Raw genomic sequence first — 17,809 nt, forward strand, 5'->3', positions numbered from 1 at the left:
GGCCTTGGAAAGAGAAGTCTGTAAGTAAACTGTCGTTTTTAAATAATTATAGCCTGTTTTCACTGATTCAAGTGCTGTTTCACGTTAGTTTCACATTTTAATGTTTATTTAGTGTGTATGGTTACCATGACAATACATGAATTTATGCTGAGGACCGTTATAGGAAGTGTTAGCGCAATAGCCGTCTGTCATTCAAATTAGCTGACGTTTTTTTGTAATGTCTATATTTTTATATTTTACGATGTTCTATGCAGATGATTGCCTTGTATATGCAAACAGTTGTATATTGATTTATTTTAATACTATTTAAAACAAAGTGACAGTAAAAGTGGTTTTGAAGTTAATTTTGTTTTGATTGAATTCTTTTCCTCCAGGACAACACATCCTGCCCCATTTGCCTATGGGACGTCAGATCAGCCTTCGAGTGACCGGTGAAGAGGCCCCCCCACCTCACAACAAGAAATGTGAGTGTTCCCCATACACGGACATTGAAATCGTGCACATCTCAGAACACTTATTGCACTTAAACATACACTGTGCATGTTGGAACCATAGATTAAGTAATCAATACAAAAGTAAATAGTGCACTGTGCACATTGAAATAACAGCAACAACTAATAAACACTTTAGGTAAAAGACACCCACACCAAGAACCCTGGGCACTGCTGAGACATTGGAAGAGGCAGTCAGCCTGCTACGGCAGCACTTCACCGGGAGACAGCGGGTGCTCCTTCGGTGATACAAGCTACGGAAACGGCATCAGCGGCCGGGTGAGTCCATTCAAAGCTACGTGACTAACCTCAGGGATGTGGCTAGATCGTGCCACTACGGGGTGCTTCGGACCAGATCGTACGCGATCAGCTTATCATCAGGGATAATTCAGCCAGTATATGCTGCACACTAGATCTCCAACTTGGCCATCGCCACAAAGAAGTCCGGGGGGCTCCGCATCTGTGTTGATCTGCGCTCTGTCATCAAGGCAGTCATCCCAGACAGATACCCTTTGCCCACAGCGGAGGAGTAAGCTCGACTTGCGTCAGGGCTATCTCCAGGTGCCCCTCCACCTGGCCAGCCGAGATCTCACAGCTCTTGTCACACACGCAAGGTGTTCAGGTATACACGAATGCCCTTTGGGCTTAGCTCTGCCCCCAGCTGTTTCCAGAAGGTGATGACCACTGTCCTGGCAGGGATCCAAGGGGTCGCAGTGTTTCTGGATGACATTCTGGTCCATGCCCCTGACCTCTCTGCCCACAATGAACATCTCCACTGGCTTTTCACCGCTCTCCAGGAAGACCATCTGACGCTCAATGGGGAGATGTGTACATTTGCAGCACCAGCCATTGACTTTGTGGGTTTTCAACTGACTGCCAAAGGGATTGTGCCTCTCATGTGAAACATAGAGGCAATCCACAACATCCCAGAACCCACCTCTGCCTCCCAAGTGGCCTCGTTCCTGTGGATTACTGCCTTCTACCTCCGATTTCTGCCTCAATATTCCCAGACTACAGCACCCCTTCGCCAGCTCCTTAAGAAGGAGGAGCCGTTGAACTGGACCCCAGCCTGCACGGCAGCGGTCTGTGCGCTCAAAGCACAGCTCACCACGCCTCCTGTCCTGGCCCATTTTGACCCATTCAGCCCTACTGTGGTCTCATGTGACGCCTCAGCTGGGGTGGTGGGAGCAGTTCTGTCTCTGCCACAGGATGGAGGGGAACGACCAATAGCCTTCGCCTCCAAGGCCCTGACCCCCACGAAGCAGCGCTATTCTGTTGGCGAGGGAGAGGCCCTTGCCTGCATCTGAGCCTGCGAAAGAGGAGCTGAAAAGTGAATCAGAGAGGGACCCTGTCCTGACAGCTCTCCACACCTACATACGCACAGGATGGCCAGGAGGAGCTGGCTCCGTTTGCAAGGGTGAGATATCTGTGTCTCCAGGGGGCTGTGCACTGTTGTTCCAGGCAGCTTGTGTGCGCGTGTCCTCACAATCAAGCAGAGATCAAGAGACCTGATGTGGTGGCCAGGCATTGACCAGGATATTGAGGCTATGGTCAGGGACTGCACACCACGTCTGCTCCGTGGAAAACTGGACCGCCTGTCCAGGCCCCAATGCAGCCCCTCACGTTGCCGTCCCGCCCGTGGGAACACCTACAACTCTGCGGGGAGATTCATGGCCAGGCAGAACCTCACCACCAACGCTTCCTACTGGTGGTGTACGAGCTTCACTCAAAGTGATGAGAGGATAAGAGGTCAGGAATGTTTGGAAATGACGACTGGTTGCTCCTGTGTGATTTATAATGTCAGTTGTGTGTGCTGTGTCAGCTGCACTGATAACTGAAATTCATATTGTTTCCACATCAAGCAACATCATTAATTAGTATTGCTGTTGAGTGAGAAAAACACACGATTTCCATTGCCAATCGTTTAATCCTAGGAGATCTGTTTTATTGCAGTCAAATCAGTGGATTTACACTTTGAGACATTTTGAAGTTAATTTTGTTTTGATTTCTTCTCCTCCAGGACAACACATCCTGCCCCATTTGCCGATGGGATGTCAGATCAGCCTTCGAGTGACCAGTGAAAAGGCCCCCCCACCTCACGGCAAGAAATGTGAGTTTTCCCCGTTGTTCTGACAGCTGTATATATGTCTGTACATAGTATTATATTGTTTTGTTTCTTTACACTACACTTTACTACTGCAGCGGATCCCGCTAACTTCCAGTGCAGGACTCCTTCTGCTATAAACGAATCTGAAGAGAAGCAGCGAGAATGAGCTCCACCTTTTCTTATATAACAGGCCTTGGAAAGAGAAGTCTGTAAGTAAACTGTCGTTTTTAAATAATTATAGCACGTTTTTTTGTAATGTCTATGTTTTTATATTTTACGATGTTCTATGCATGTGATTGCCTTGTATATGCAAACAGTTGTATATTGATTTATTTTAATACTCTTTAAAACAAAGTGACAGTAGAAGTGGTTTGAGTCTAGCTAGGCCCTTTTTTCCTGTTAGCTCGTGATTGAAATCTATCTGTCTACATTTGTAATCGTCTGTGTGTGCGGATCATTTTCTAACACGGATTTCAGAGTACAAGCGCTCCTGCCTCCTGATTCTGTATTGAGAAGCTGTTCACTGTCTGCCAAGCCTTGTACTTCAGACACATTGTGAGGGCAGAACAGTAAAAACACTGACTACACGGTGGGCCCAGCTACAGGAGGAGTGGATCCATTCTGCACATCAGCATCCAACCTCTTCGGCCATCAGACACTGCAGAGAGGTAACCCGTGACCTGTCTGTTGGTCCTTCAGGAAACCTGCAGAAAAGTGACATAATCTCCCTTCATCAGAACAACATTCTAGGCTACAAAGGAAAGATTAGCAGTGTAGGAGAACAACCACACAGCCAGAGAGGGTCCGATCAAACTCCCCTGCTGTCTCACCAGCCACAACCACGCTCTGCTGCTGCTCCCAAAGAATATTCACCTGCTACAGCAGGAGCTACAGACCTAACGAAATACCGGATACGTCGTCAAATGGTGAGTTCTGGCCTTCTGAAATTTGACGACCTCCCAGAAAACGAATGGGCCTGGAAGTTATACTTCCATAGCAGCACCCAATACTTAAATCTTACAGCCAGAGAAGAGCTAGACCTCCTCTACAAATGGCTCGAGCCCGAGTCATCTGAGCAGGCCAGGAGAATCAGATCAGTGCATGTTCACAATGCAACAGCAGGGCTCGCGATGGTATGGCAGAGACTGGAAGACTGCAGTGGTGCACCAGAAGTTATCGAATATGCACTTCTGAAGAAAACTGAACATTTTCCAAAAATAACAAACAAAGACCATCAGAAGCTGAGAGAGCTTGGAGACATGCTTCTAGAGCTGGAGGCAGCAAAAGGGTTTCGGCGATGTCCTCCTGCCCCAGTAACTATGTACTTACATAAAAGGTCTGGACCAGGTTCAGGTTCTAGATGGACCACACCTCGCTGACCTAGCTTCTGAAATGTAAGGAGCCAGAAGGACAGATGGCTGCCTGTGAGGTGTTGGACTCAGTGGGAGAGGTGTGAAGACCCGGGGGCATGTGGTGGTGACCTTGCCGGCCCCGAGTGGAGCTGGGCCCCCCTCCAGACCACGAAGGGCCCAGCGAGCCAGTGCAGCCTCAGCAGACTGGCAGCGAAGAAGAGGAGGAAGACCGTCCTTCATCCTTCAGCCCACACAATATGTAAACAGGCTACACGTAAAAGTAATGTCCCAGCCCACCCCAATGCAGTACAGTTTTCCCTTGTGACAGACTGGACAGTGAATGATGCAAAGAAGCCACAGGAAGCACCCTTAGTTAGTCCCTGTCTAACCCCCCCACTCCACTCTAACTGCTCTAAAGGGGAGAAACAAGCAAACAGTGGCCCGAGACCCCACTTATCTTGCTGACGCTGCAGAGTTATAGCAAAGTCGGAATTGCAGCTCCTCTTCGCCACAGTCCAGTACATTCCAGTCTAGTCGCTGATTTCAGAGCCTCTAGTCTCCTTTCCTGATGCTCTCTTGCTCCCTTGCAGTCGTAATCAAGTTCTTGTCCCGGCACCTTTCCCTGCACGCTCTCGTCAGCCCAGTCTCGTCTCCCTTCTTCTAAACCAGTCCCAACTTTTATAGACACCTCATTATCTCCTAACATCCCACACCTGAAATCATTCACCCTCTACCCAACAGGGAGCACAGCCTCCAACCACCTCCCTCCCCCCTACACATCACAACACTATTACACCATCTATAATATTACACCACCTTCTATAATCTTCTATACACCAAAATATTACACCACACACACACACACAGCTATCAATTTACACATAGTTGCCTTACTTCCACTGTACACACAACCCTCACACCCAGCTGCTATATAGGCTACACATCTTAATCTAGACAATCAAGTGTCTATTCGATTTGTTAGCTGGCATATTCGTAGCATTGATGTACTGTCCAAAAGAGTAGCAGTCATGAACCACCTTGAAAATCTCAAAACAGATTCCTGTCTTTTACAGCAAACACACTTATTAGATTCTGATCACTCAAAATTAACCAAAATATATTTTTTAACCAGGTATACTGAGCATCACGAAACAAATACTGCTTTGGGAAACTGCTAAAGTAGTACTGAGAGGGAAGATAATATCATTTTCATCAAACAAAAGAAAAAAAAAATAGAGATCAAGAGACCAGCACTTCTGGCACATATCATCACCTGTATTTATGAAAATAGATCCCTTTATGAAATAGAATCCCTTTATCCTCCGCTAATATCACATCTCTCGGTATCAACATCTCAACCAAGCTATCAGAGCTCTTTCATGTCAATTTGATTTGAATCACAATTCATGGATATATATTGAACAATCAGAATGTTTTGTTGGTCACCTCCCATTCATGACCAAATCCATTAAAAAACATCCTTGCTTTAACAATATAAAGCAGCAGGGACCTGTGATTTCCCCTCTCCCTATCCATGCCGCGATCCGCAACTTGGAACTTGGACCGCACCTCGGCAGCACCCCCCCTCACGGCACTTTTTTCTTTCTTTCATGGAGCCCTAAAATCCAGGCTATGCCCCTGATCTTGCTTTCAAAATGGTACAGACTTCTAATGAATATAGATCCCGCTATTTATCTTCCAATCACCCAGTGGGAATCTGACCTAACAATTACAACTGATAACAACTTCTGGACACAGATTTGCTCCAACACCTTTTCTGTGTCAACATTCACCAAGATGCACCTACTCCAGTACAAGGCCATTCACAGAGCACAGATCACACAGTATGAGATGTGTCCAGTGAGCTTCACTGATAAAGACACCTGTACTTATTGAACCCTTAATACCCCAGACACTTACCTCCACGCCTTATGACAACGCCGCCCAGTTCAACATCATAACGGTTATGTCAATCATTTTGAATTGTAGCATCCCATTCTCTCCACCATTATGTTCACTAGGTGACCTCTCAGACAATAACACTCAATCACATCATACCAATCTCATTGTTGTCGATCTAACTATCAATCCTCCTGAACTGGAAAATGAGAGAAAATAAGAGTTTTATTTATATATCTATATCATATATATATATATGTATATGTATCTGTCAAGTTTAACATTTGGTTACAATAAAGCAATGATTGTTTGACTAAAAGACTGTGTTACTCTTATTATTGTTCAATAGTTTGGAAAGACATTGGAATGCTGGCCTGGGAATCTAGAGAATCATTCCACTGCCACACAGAAAGCGCTTTTATTTCACAAGCTTTTGAAAATCCAACAGAGTTGAGTGCTTTTCTAGAAATGTTTAAACTGCTCACAGATACACTGTAGTTTTTCTGTAGCAGAAATTATGAATTGTTACAGTGAGGGAATAAAGTATTTGATCCCCTGCTGATTTTGTATGTTTGCCCACTGACAAAGAAATGATCAGTCTATAATTTTAATGGTAGGTGTATTTTAACAGTGAGAGACAGAATAACAACAAAACAATCCAGAAAAACGCATTTCAAAAAAGTTATAAATTGATTTGCATGTTAATGAGGGAAATAAGTATTTGACACCTTCGACTTAGTACTTGGTGGCAAAACCCTTGTTGGCAATCACAGAGGTCAGACGTTTCTTGTAGTTGGCCCCCAGGTTTGCACACATCTCAGGAGGGATTTTGTCCCACTCCTCTTTGCAGATCCTCTCCAAGTCATTAAGGTTTCGAGGCTGACGTTTGGCAACTCGAACCTTCAGCTCCCTCCACAGATTTTCTATGGGATTAAGGTCTGGAGACTGGCTAGGCCACTCCAGGACCTTAATGTGCTTCTTCTTGAGCCACTCCTTTGTTGCCTTGGCTGTGTGTTTTGGGTTATTGTCATGCTGGAATACCCATCCACGACCCATTTTCAATGCCCTGGCTGAGGGAAGGAGGTTCTCACCCAAGATTTGATGGTACATGGCCCCGTCCATCGTCTCTTTGATGCAGTGCAGTTGTCCTGTCCCCTTAGCAGAACAACACCCCCAAAGCATAATGTTTCCACCTCCATGTTTGATGGTGGGGATGGTGTTCTTGGGGTCATAGGCAGCATTCCTCCTCCTCCAAACACGGCGAGTTAAGTTGATGCCAAAGAGCTTGATTTTGGTCTCATCTGACCACAACACTTTCACCCAGTTCTCCTCTGAATCATTCAGATGTTCATTGGCAAGCTTCAGATGGGCCTGTACATGTGCTTTCTTGAGCAGGGGGGTCTTGTGGGCGCTGCAGGATTTCAGTCCTTCACGGCGTAGTGTGTTACCAATTGTTTTCTTGGTGACTATGGTCCCAGCTGCCTTGAGATCATTAACAAGATCCTCCCGTGTAGTTCTGGGCTGATTCCTCACCGTTCTCATGATCATTGAAACTCCACGAGGTGAGATCTTGCATGGAGCCCCAGACCGAGGGAGACTGACAGTTATTTTGTGTTTCTTCCATTTGCGAATAATCACACCAACTATTGTCACCTTCTCACCAAGCTGCTTGGCGATGGTCTTGTAGCCCATTCCAGCCTTGTGTAGGTCTACAATCTTGTCCCTGACATCCTTGGACAGCTCTTTGGTCTTGGCCGTGGTGGAGAGTTTGGAATCTGACTGATTGATTGCTTCTGTGGACAGGTGTCTTTTATACAGGTAACGAGCTGAGATTAGGAGCACTCCCTTTAAGAGAGTGCCCCTAATCTCAGCTCGTTACCTGTATAAAAGACACCTGGGAGCCAGAAATCTTCCTGATTGATAGGGGATCAAATACTTATTTCCCTCATTAACATGCAAATCAATGTATAACTTTTTTGAAATGCATTTTTCTGGATTTTTTAGTTGTTATTCTGTCTCTCACTGTTAAAATACACCTACCATTAAAATTATAGACTGATAATTTCTTTGTTAGTGGGCAAACATACAAAATCAGCAGGGGATCAAATACTTTTTTCCCTCACTGTATTAAGGGTAGTTTTCCTAATGCCACCAGGGACTGCATGAACAGGGGCCTTCAAAGAAAGGTTTGAAAATCATTGATCTAGACTGTTTATTTCCAAACTAGTTTCTATAATCCCAGTTAGTTTGTTGTGCTATACCCAAACTGATTATCAGCATAGAACAGCATCACTACAATAACACTCAATCACATCATACCAATTTTTTGAACATGCAACTGCAGCTGTAGATCACGTGAAAGCATATGATATGATATGATATACTTAGATTTCCAGAAAGCTTTTGATAAGGTTCCACACCAAAGACTGATCCTCAAATTGGAAGCTGTAGGCATTCAGGGTAATGTAAGTAGATGGATTATGAACTGGTTGATGTATAGGAAACAGAGGGTGTCAATTAGAGGAGTCACTTCTAACTGGAGTGAGGTTGTTAGTGGAGTTCCACTTCAATGTGGACAAGTGCAAGGTAATACATGCAGGTAACAAAAATGTCCACTATAATTACACTATGGGAGGTACAGATCTAGATGAAGTAATGCATGAGAGAGACCTAGGAGTCTATGTGGACTCCTCACTTTCTCCATCCAAGCAATGTGGGAAGCAATAAAAAAGGCAAACAGAATGCTAGGGTTTATTGTCAAAAGTGTAGAATTTAACACAAGGGCTGTAATGTTCAGACTGTACAATGCACTAGTTAGACCTCATCTGGATACTGTGTACAGTTCTGGGCTCCACACTTCAAGAAGGATATCGCTGCTTTAGAGGCAGTTCAGAGGAGAGCAACCAGACTTATTCCAGGTCTGAAGGGAAAGTCCAACTGAGAGACTGAGGGAACTGAACCTTTTCACCCTGGAACAGAGGAGACTATGTGGGGACTTGATCCAAGCACCCGGGACACAAATGGAAATTGGGCTTCAAGGCATTCAAAACGGAAAACAGGAGATACTTCTTTACACAGAGAGTAGTCACAATCTGGAATAAACTACCCAGCGATGTGGTTGAAGCTGAAAGTTTGGGAACATTTAAAAATAGTCTGGATAGGATCCTTGGATCACTTAGATATTAATGAATACCAAACAAGCACGATGGGTCGAATGGCCCCCTCTCGTTTGTAAACGTTCTTATGTTCTTACAAGCAATGTGCTCGGCCACTAAATCTAGCGTCGTTGTGCCTCTTACATTTCTAAAAACACAGTTGATGAACAATTGAAAATGCGATGTGTGTTTTTGTTTTTATTTGTATTAATACTCCACACATCCACTGTTCCTTTATTGTGTTGGATGTTTACTTTGTACAAGTTTGTACTGTGTTGCTCACCGCATTGTGGACAAATCTTTGCTTAACTCCATAAGCTGCCTTCTCTCATCTCCTTTGCTTGGGGGTGAACAGAAAATGTGTCGAAGAATGACTTTGAATTGAAGAGCAGAGAGAAGATTTGATCAGCATCAGTCTTCCTGTCTTTGACTTGTTCTCTGCAGGAATAGTGTGACTGTTTCAAAAGAAACTGCAGCTTCACTCCACAATAAGAATTTAGCAAAAATGTATCAAGTCAACCTTTTGATCTTCAAGGAAAATGCGTTGTTTTGTTTTACAGCTAGTTAGTTTTCCCTTATTAGATTTGACTAGACTAGAAATACAAAACACTGATGAATCAGGCTTATTAGCTATGCCCCCCCGCCAAATTATAATGCCGTGGGTGTTTTTGTTTCTGGTTCAGAAATTGCGATGGTAAGTACAAGGCTAGTTATTTTTCTTGTAAAGTTTTAATGGTAACAGGTGTATTCATACAGACACGGGACACAGTTGGGATAAGGAATCTGACTTCAGTATACAAGCAAAGCAGAGATGGTTTCAAGGTTTGTGGTCGTGCAGCAGATTGTTTTAACAATAAAATATTTTAAAATCAAGGAAAGAATTCTCTGGTTTTGATCTTAGCCAAGGATTCTGTGACCCTTTAGCTATTTGACTATTGCTCTGTATTTTCATTTACATTTACATTTAAATCTTCCTATAAAAATATAATACATTGGGCATGTATTGTGTTGAGACTATATGAACTATTTAGAGTTGTCTGTCCTTCTTATAGAAGGTAATATAGATCGATAGTAAAGTTGTAACAATTCAGGAAACAATGCAGATCCACAGAAGTGGACGCACCTGCAGTCTTTCTACTCCATGAAAGTCAAAATCACTGCTTTGCAAGTTGGACCATGATGTATCTTGTTTTCCTCTCGATTCTTAATATGAACTCTAGTGGAGTAGTGGTCAGGACTGCTCTTGCACCCTTGAGGAAGGTGCTGTACCATTAAAAAAGATAATATATGTATCCAGTAAAAACAGCTGTGTAAACAGATAATTGTATGTAAAAGCATTTGGAAATGTCTAATTATTTTTCTGCTAAGAAATATAAAGATATTAATAGGCTTTTCATAATAATCATAATCCGTATGCACTATATTAGCAATGGGACCTGGCTAAATGCATCAGTAGTCTGCTGCTTGTCCCCTCTTCCCAACTCCTCCTCTGCTAGTTATATATATGTGTGTGTGTGTGTGTGTATGTGTATGTATGTATGTATGTGTATATATATATATATATATGTGCAGTGGTTGAAATGTAAATTTGAAAGTACCGATTTTATGACATATTTGGCATCCCGTTGAATCCTGCATCCTCTGACTGATTGTGCCTGCACAGCTTAAAACCCTGTAACATAACTACTGTGAACAATAATTAAAATCCTGTTTTAAATCATTATCTTCATTATATACGACTGACTTGAGATTTGGCTTTATAAAACAGTCTGCAAAGAGGAGTCTTCACTTGACAATAGATTTGAATTCATATCACAATGTATTTTCAATTAATTGGCAAAGTGTGAATGATTAATATGTAAACTACCTGTAAATGGATGCAGATAATCTACCTTTTTTGTAATAAATCATGCACAGTTTTCTGAAAAGTAATGAATGTGAGAAACTGTTTTAAATTGATGTTACTTACTGTTACTTATCGGATGCTGTCTATCATTATCTTAATCTTCATCGTTATCCTCTTCTGTTTCTGAACTGTGTTACCTTTCCGACATTTACACTAAGACGGATTTAGGGACCTTAACACCAGTCTAGATCCCAAGGGCCAGGGTAGCACACACAGCACACTGTATCTTGCACTTCCTGAGGTAATAAGCCCCACAGACACAATTCAACATTGCAATTTTATAAAAAGGTCAATATTTATTGCTCTGAAAAGAAATGCACATACAGAAACTAAGACTAAATGAACTAAGAATAAAGTACAATGAGAAGATACAAGAAATGGGGGCCTGCAGATGACACCTATATCTCAATGAGATAATGGAAATAACAATACAACAATAACATTTCAAAATAAAGTTCCCCCAAAACAGTGCCAAACACAACACCAGAGAGCCCTTTCCTCACAATCTTCACAGGACACGCGAACAACAACATATACACACACATATACAGCGAATGAAAAAACCCTATCTGCCTGGCCACATGTTAGAGAGAGAGCCCCCCCACTAAACTACTCTTCACTTCCTAATTAAACCACACACCCCTTCCCAGTCTGCACCGCCTTGAAGTGGCAGTCCGGTAACAACTGTATCATATACGATTATTTCTGTATGTTCATGTAGCCATATTATTTTGATTGGATACTCATAAAGCCATTGCACTGCTGGAAGAGGCAGCCGGTGCTGGGCTGAGAGAGGTTTGTCTTTTAGTTTGTAAGTGGTTGACCTTTTCTCTAGATCCTTTTATAAAATGCCCAAATTATTTAACATTTAGGAATGAATAAAGAAGTGCAGAAGTGTAAACAATGATTTAAAGATGTGATGTCATTCTAACTCGTATTTACCAAAATGATTTCCCACTTATTTTGATATCTGTTCTCACATTTGCTGGAAACACCTTCATTTTTTGCATTTCACACCCAAACAATTAAAAAAGATGTATATCGATATAAAATAAATAGCTTGCTAGCTGTGCCTAAGAGGAAGCTTGTGTCTGTTTCCATGGTCTAATGAAAGTCTCTCTCTGATCTGTCTAGGCCCAGGCTGACCTCGGAGCACTGTCCTCTCGAGAGCCTCGCAGAGACGCAAACAAGGCGGTTAAGTTCCTGCGAATGGCTGCAAAGAGTGGGGTGAGCTTCTGTCAGGGGTGGATTCATTATTCATTTTCTATTTGTATAGCAATTCTGCAACTGTAACACTAATTTGCATGGTAAACATAGGCTGTGTGCAGCAAGTTCTTAATGTAGACTTAAAGATGCTATACTTCATTAGTAAATCAGTAGATTACCATTTTAAGCCCTTATAACAGCCCTAACCAACTATAACATTTCAACCTAGGCCTGTATGAATCTACGCCCAATTCAGTTAGATCGGTAGAAATGCCATTCTAACCTTAATGAAATGTTAATGAATGTTTAATGGGGACCAATCCTAAGTGTAATTTCCAACCCCCCCCACCCCCACAGTACTGCTAGAAAATTCATTATAATGTGCCATGTTATGGTAATGTAAATATGTATGTGGTGCCTCGTGAATGCCAGCTTTTCCTGAGCTGCCTCTGTGCTCCTCACTGCAGGACTCCCACAGTCAGTTCAATCTGGGGCAGTGCTATGAGACGGGCTTCAGGGTGCAGCAGTGCCACATCACTGCCGTGGATCAGTACCAGCAAGCGGCCACGGCGGGGAGCAGGCAGGCGCGCCACATCCTCACAGGATCGAAGACCTCACAGGTCCACAGCGCTTCACCACGACTCTTCCCCATTCACGGAGCACTGGCAGCATCCCCAAACGCCCAGTCACGTATTCTGGCTCGGACCTCTCTGCCGAGCTCTCTGAAGCCAAGAAGTCACTAACCGCCAATCTCCGGTCCCAGCCTGCTCCCTGCACGTGGATGATAGGGGTTGGGTAGAGAAACCAGTGGAAGAGCAGATTATTTTGCGATTTCTACAGCGCACACGCACATGTCTGTGGGAGGCGTGTGGAATGCCGTCCCATCAGGCTCAGCGCTGCTGACATACTCCTTGAATAGTGTTACACAAAAGCTAATGTTTATATAACAAAAGGGATGTTTTGTGCCTTTTAGAGTGTTGTAAGCATTACAGACGCACATGTAACGTTGACGTTGGGCATTTTTTTGTTTTGTTTTTCATACAGTAGATTATTGAACTCCTGCAGGACCTGTACAGTGGGAGGAAGCAAAATGCCTGCATTTATGGACAACACAGAGGTGATCTTTCATTGAGTGTCATTAGCAAACTAGAAAAACAAGAAACAGCTAAGTTATTAAAAATGTGAAGTGAAGCACTTAAACCAGATAAATAGCTAAGTTGTGTAGCGTAAGGTACACTTATACATTTCAAATTACGAAGTGAATTTATAGTATCACCTTATCACGAATCCTGGAATCTTATAACGCACACATGCACACACACAAACACACACACGCACGCACAAACGCACACACACACGCACACAAGCAGACACACACACGCACACACACACATGCACACACACACACACACACACATTTTCCAGTACAGCGGGGATTCTTCAGAGTTACCCTCTTTCTGGGATGTTGTATTCCCTAGCAATTGAACCCCTGCTCTGTTTGTTGTGTACCCATTTAACCAGCCTGACCCTGCCCTCTGTGCCCACTGCTTCTCCTCTCAAAGTGTCAGCTGATGCTAATGATCTGACTTTTTATTACTTGTCAACCTGAAGCGGTGAAGGACAGCTTAGATATACAGTGGGGGAAAAAGAGTATTTGATCCCCTGCTGATTTTGTATGTTTGCCCATTGACAAAGAAATGATCAGTCTATAATTTTAATGGTAGGTGTATTTTAACAGTGAGAGACAGAAAAACAACAAAAAAATCAAGAAAAATGAATTTAAAAAAAGTAATCAATTGATTTGCATGTTAATGAGGGGAATAAGTATTTGACCCCTTCGACTTAGTACTTGGTGGCAAAACCCTTGTTGGCAATCACAGAGGTCAGACGTTTCTTGTAGTTGGCCACCAGGTTTGCACACATCTCAGGAGGGATTTTGTCCCACTCCTCTTTGCAGATCCTCTCCAAGTCATTAAGGTTTCGAGGCTGACGTTTGGCACCTCAAACCTTCAGCTCCCTCCACAGATTTTCTATGGGATTAAGGTCTGGAGACAGGCTAGGCCACTCCAGGACCTTAATGTGCTTCTTCTTGAGCCACTCCTTTGTTGCCTTGGCTGTGTGTTTTGGGTTATTGTCATGCTGGAATACCCATCCACGACCCATTTTCAATGCCCTGGCTGAGGGAAGGAGGTTCTCGTCCAAGATTTAATGGTACATGCCCCATCCATCGTCCCTTTGATGCGGTGCAGTTGTCCTGTCCCCTTAGCAGAAAAACACCCCCAAAGCATAATGTTTCCACCTCCATGTTTGACGGTGGGGATGGTGTTCTTGGGGTCATTCCTCCTCCTCCAAACACGGCGAGTTGAGTTGATGCCAAAGAGCTTGATTTTGGTCTCATCTGACCACAACACTTTCACTTAGTTCTCCTCTGAATCATTCAGATGTTGGCAAACTTCAGACGGGCCTGTACATGTGCTTTCTTGAGCAGGGGGGTCTTGCGGGCGCTGCAGGATTTCAGTCCTTCACGGCGTATTGTGTTACCAATTGTTTTCTTGGTGACTATGGTCCCAGCTGCCTTGAGATCATTAACAAGATCCTCCCGTGTAGTTCTGGGCTGATTCCTCACCGTTCTCATGATCATTGAAACTCCACGAGGTGAGATCTTGCATGGAGCCCCAGACCGAGGGAGACTGACAGTTATTTTGTGTTTCTTCCATTTGCGAATAATCGCACCAACTGTTGTCACCTTCTCACCAAGCTGCTTGGCGATGGTCTTGTAGCCCATTCCAGCCTTGTGTAGGTCTACAATCTTGTCCCTGACATCCTTGGACAGCTCTTTGGTCTTGGCCATGGTGGAGAGTTTGGAATCTGATTGTTTGATTCCTTCTGTGGACAGGTGTCTTTTATACAGGTAACGAGCTGAGATTAGGAGCACGTGCTCCTAATCTCAGCTCGTTACCTGTATAAAAGACACCTGGGAGCCAGAAATCTTGCTGATTGATAGGGGATCAAATACTTATTTCCCTCATTAACATGCAAATCAATTTATAACTTTTTTGAATTGCGTTTTTCTTGATTTTTTTGTTGTTATTCTGTCTCTCACTGTTAAAATACACCTACCATTAAAATAATAGACTGATCATTTCTTTGTCAGTGGGCAAACGTACAAAATCAGCAGGGGATCAAATACTTTTTTCCCCCACTGTATTTTGACAGGTTTCTTCTGCTAAGGAGAACTGGGGGAATTGCACCTCTTTCCTGCTGGGTCGGTGGAGTGGAGTAGGTGCCCCTGTTTGGCCAGAACAGCTGCATTGAGAGAACTGGCATGGGGGTGCTGGGGGTGTTCCTGGGGGGCCGCAGTGGGAACAGAAGGACTGGGAGGGGTTGGTGGACGATGTTAAAGAGGCAGCAGAGCTGGAGATGACATTTGCTGCAGTTGTCCTATAGGGGAGGGTTCTTGTTATAAACACTCTGGTTGCCTCGATGCTTTGGCACAGGCTGGCCTGTCTGGATCTGCCCCGGGGCTGCGTCGGGTCATTCATACTGACTTACTGAATTTTTGGGGGAATTTTCATTGGCTGTGGCCGGCTGTCTTGTATGCATTTCAAATTTTCCAAACCCCCTCCCTTTTAATAAGCCATGTTTTCACAAAATAAATCAACAACTTTTTTAATATACATTTTCTTTTTCTTTAATACATCTGTACAACCAGGAATCAAACCATTCATGAATCTAAACAAAAAAAAACAACAGCGACCTGTACAGACAGATATACCTGCAGTAAATTCAGACGGGTGACAAATGAAAGCCTGAAACCACTGCCTTGAGGTGTATGTTTTCATTTGTTTATTTATGTTTTACAGAGTTTAACTGTTGTTGGGGGTTTTGACTACCTCACTGCATACATTAAGGCAGTGGTTCCCAAACCGGTCCTGGGGGACCCCCTACCCTGCTGGTTCTTGTTCCAACCGAATTCTCAATTACTTAATTGAACCCTTAATTGAACTAATAATTTCCTAAATTGGAGACTTTTAATTATTTTAAACAGTAGGGGTTTTAAGTTAGGTATAGAATTATATTAAAAATCATATTGAAGAAACAAATACTTTCTTACACAATTTAAAAAGTAAAATCTAAGCAGATTGTTACTTCAGTTAAGGTTCAATTAAGTAATTGAGAGCTTGGTTGGAACAAAAACCAGGAGGGTAGGGGGTCCCCCAGGACCGGTTTGGGAACCACTGCATTAAGGTTATTACACCACATGTTTATATTTAAGGAACAGTATTTGATAAAGACATTTTGAAATAATAAAACAGAGGTTGTAAGACAGTTTAAAAGTTAACTATGCTCATACAGAGTGTGTACATTAAGGTTAATGATGAGGCCTGCCTGTAAATACTAGTGACATTACAGGGGAAGCCGTGCATCTTCAAGTGGTGATTTTCTCTGTGTGTATGTGAGGTAAATTATATTTAATGACATTTTTTAAAATTCTTTCTGAGTTAAACAACTAGATTCAAAGGTCTTCTATCATGGTCCCTGCATTTATGATGCGCTGGAAGGCATATTGGGCACCGGCTAGTTGATATGTCACTAAAACAGGTCCTAGATGCTCTGTCAGTCGCAGTGAAATTCAGTACCTCTCCAGTTCTGGAAACTCTTTTGTGTATTTGTGCAACTATGTCAGTTATGATAGCAACGGAGCAGCGACCGTTCAGTGATCAAAATGTCGGTTGATGTGTGATTTTTCTCCGGATGTGTTCCATAGTGATGTGTGTTTGGGAAATAAAGATGTCTGATTAGTCCAAATCCGCCTGCTTTCAAGGAGATTTTGAGCTCAGTTTTTCATCTTCAAAACGACTTTCAGTGACAGCTGGTAGAGCATCGCTGTGCTTCGGGGGTTTCACGTGAGCAGACGGGTGAGGCGCAGCGCCAGAGGAGAGTCCATGCGTGAGGCCGGTCAGCACCGGCCGGTGTGGGCAGCGGTCAGAACTCCAAGCACCGAGATGCTTCGGCGGGCTGTAGTGCAGCGCAAGCCGGAGGAGGAGCCCCTCAGATGGGCGGAGTCAGGACTGGGGCTTCTGCAGTAAAAGCTATGTCAAAATTACTGACGTCCGCACTGCCTTTAAGGGTGGGTACGAAGGGAGGCTTCACCTTCTTTTCCAGAAGCCCTTGCCAATCCACACTCTGAAAAGAGAAGGAAGAAAGAAATGGATAAAGGATAAAGTGGCGCGACCTTTATGTAAAAGAGCGGCCATAAAACGGACGTGTACGCCAACGTACTCTGAAGAAGGGATGCTTCTTTACTTCCTCTGCACCGCGTTTACTGGCTCCAAGGCGCTTGCTGGGATTTTTCTTCATGAGCTGCAGAGGATTCAAAACAAGAAGGAGACGCACGTTATTCTCCATCAATGGACTTAAAGTTGAAACATGATGTTAAAGATAAGTTCTCATAATTTGAAGTGCAAATGAGCGTTTGTGCATTGTTATTGTGAGCCTCGCTCCACTGCTGCACAGTCACTGGGTATTCCTCCAATTGTGTAACATTTAAATAACAGTGACATCCATTCACTATGGTTGGTAGCAAGATACCGAGGGACAGACTGGAGGAAAAACGTGTCTCAACAATAAATAACCCTGGCATACAGACCTTTTTCATGATGAAGATGGACTCTGACGAGAGGAACGCAGGA

Source organism: Amia ocellicauda, chromosome 11, assembly GCF_036373705.1.
Source record: "Amia ocellicauda isolate fAmiCal2 chromosome 11, fAmiCal2.hap1, whole genome shotgun sequence".
Lineage (NCBI taxonomy): Eukaryota > Metazoa > Chordata > Actinopteri > Amiiformes > Amiidae > Amia > Amia ocellicauda.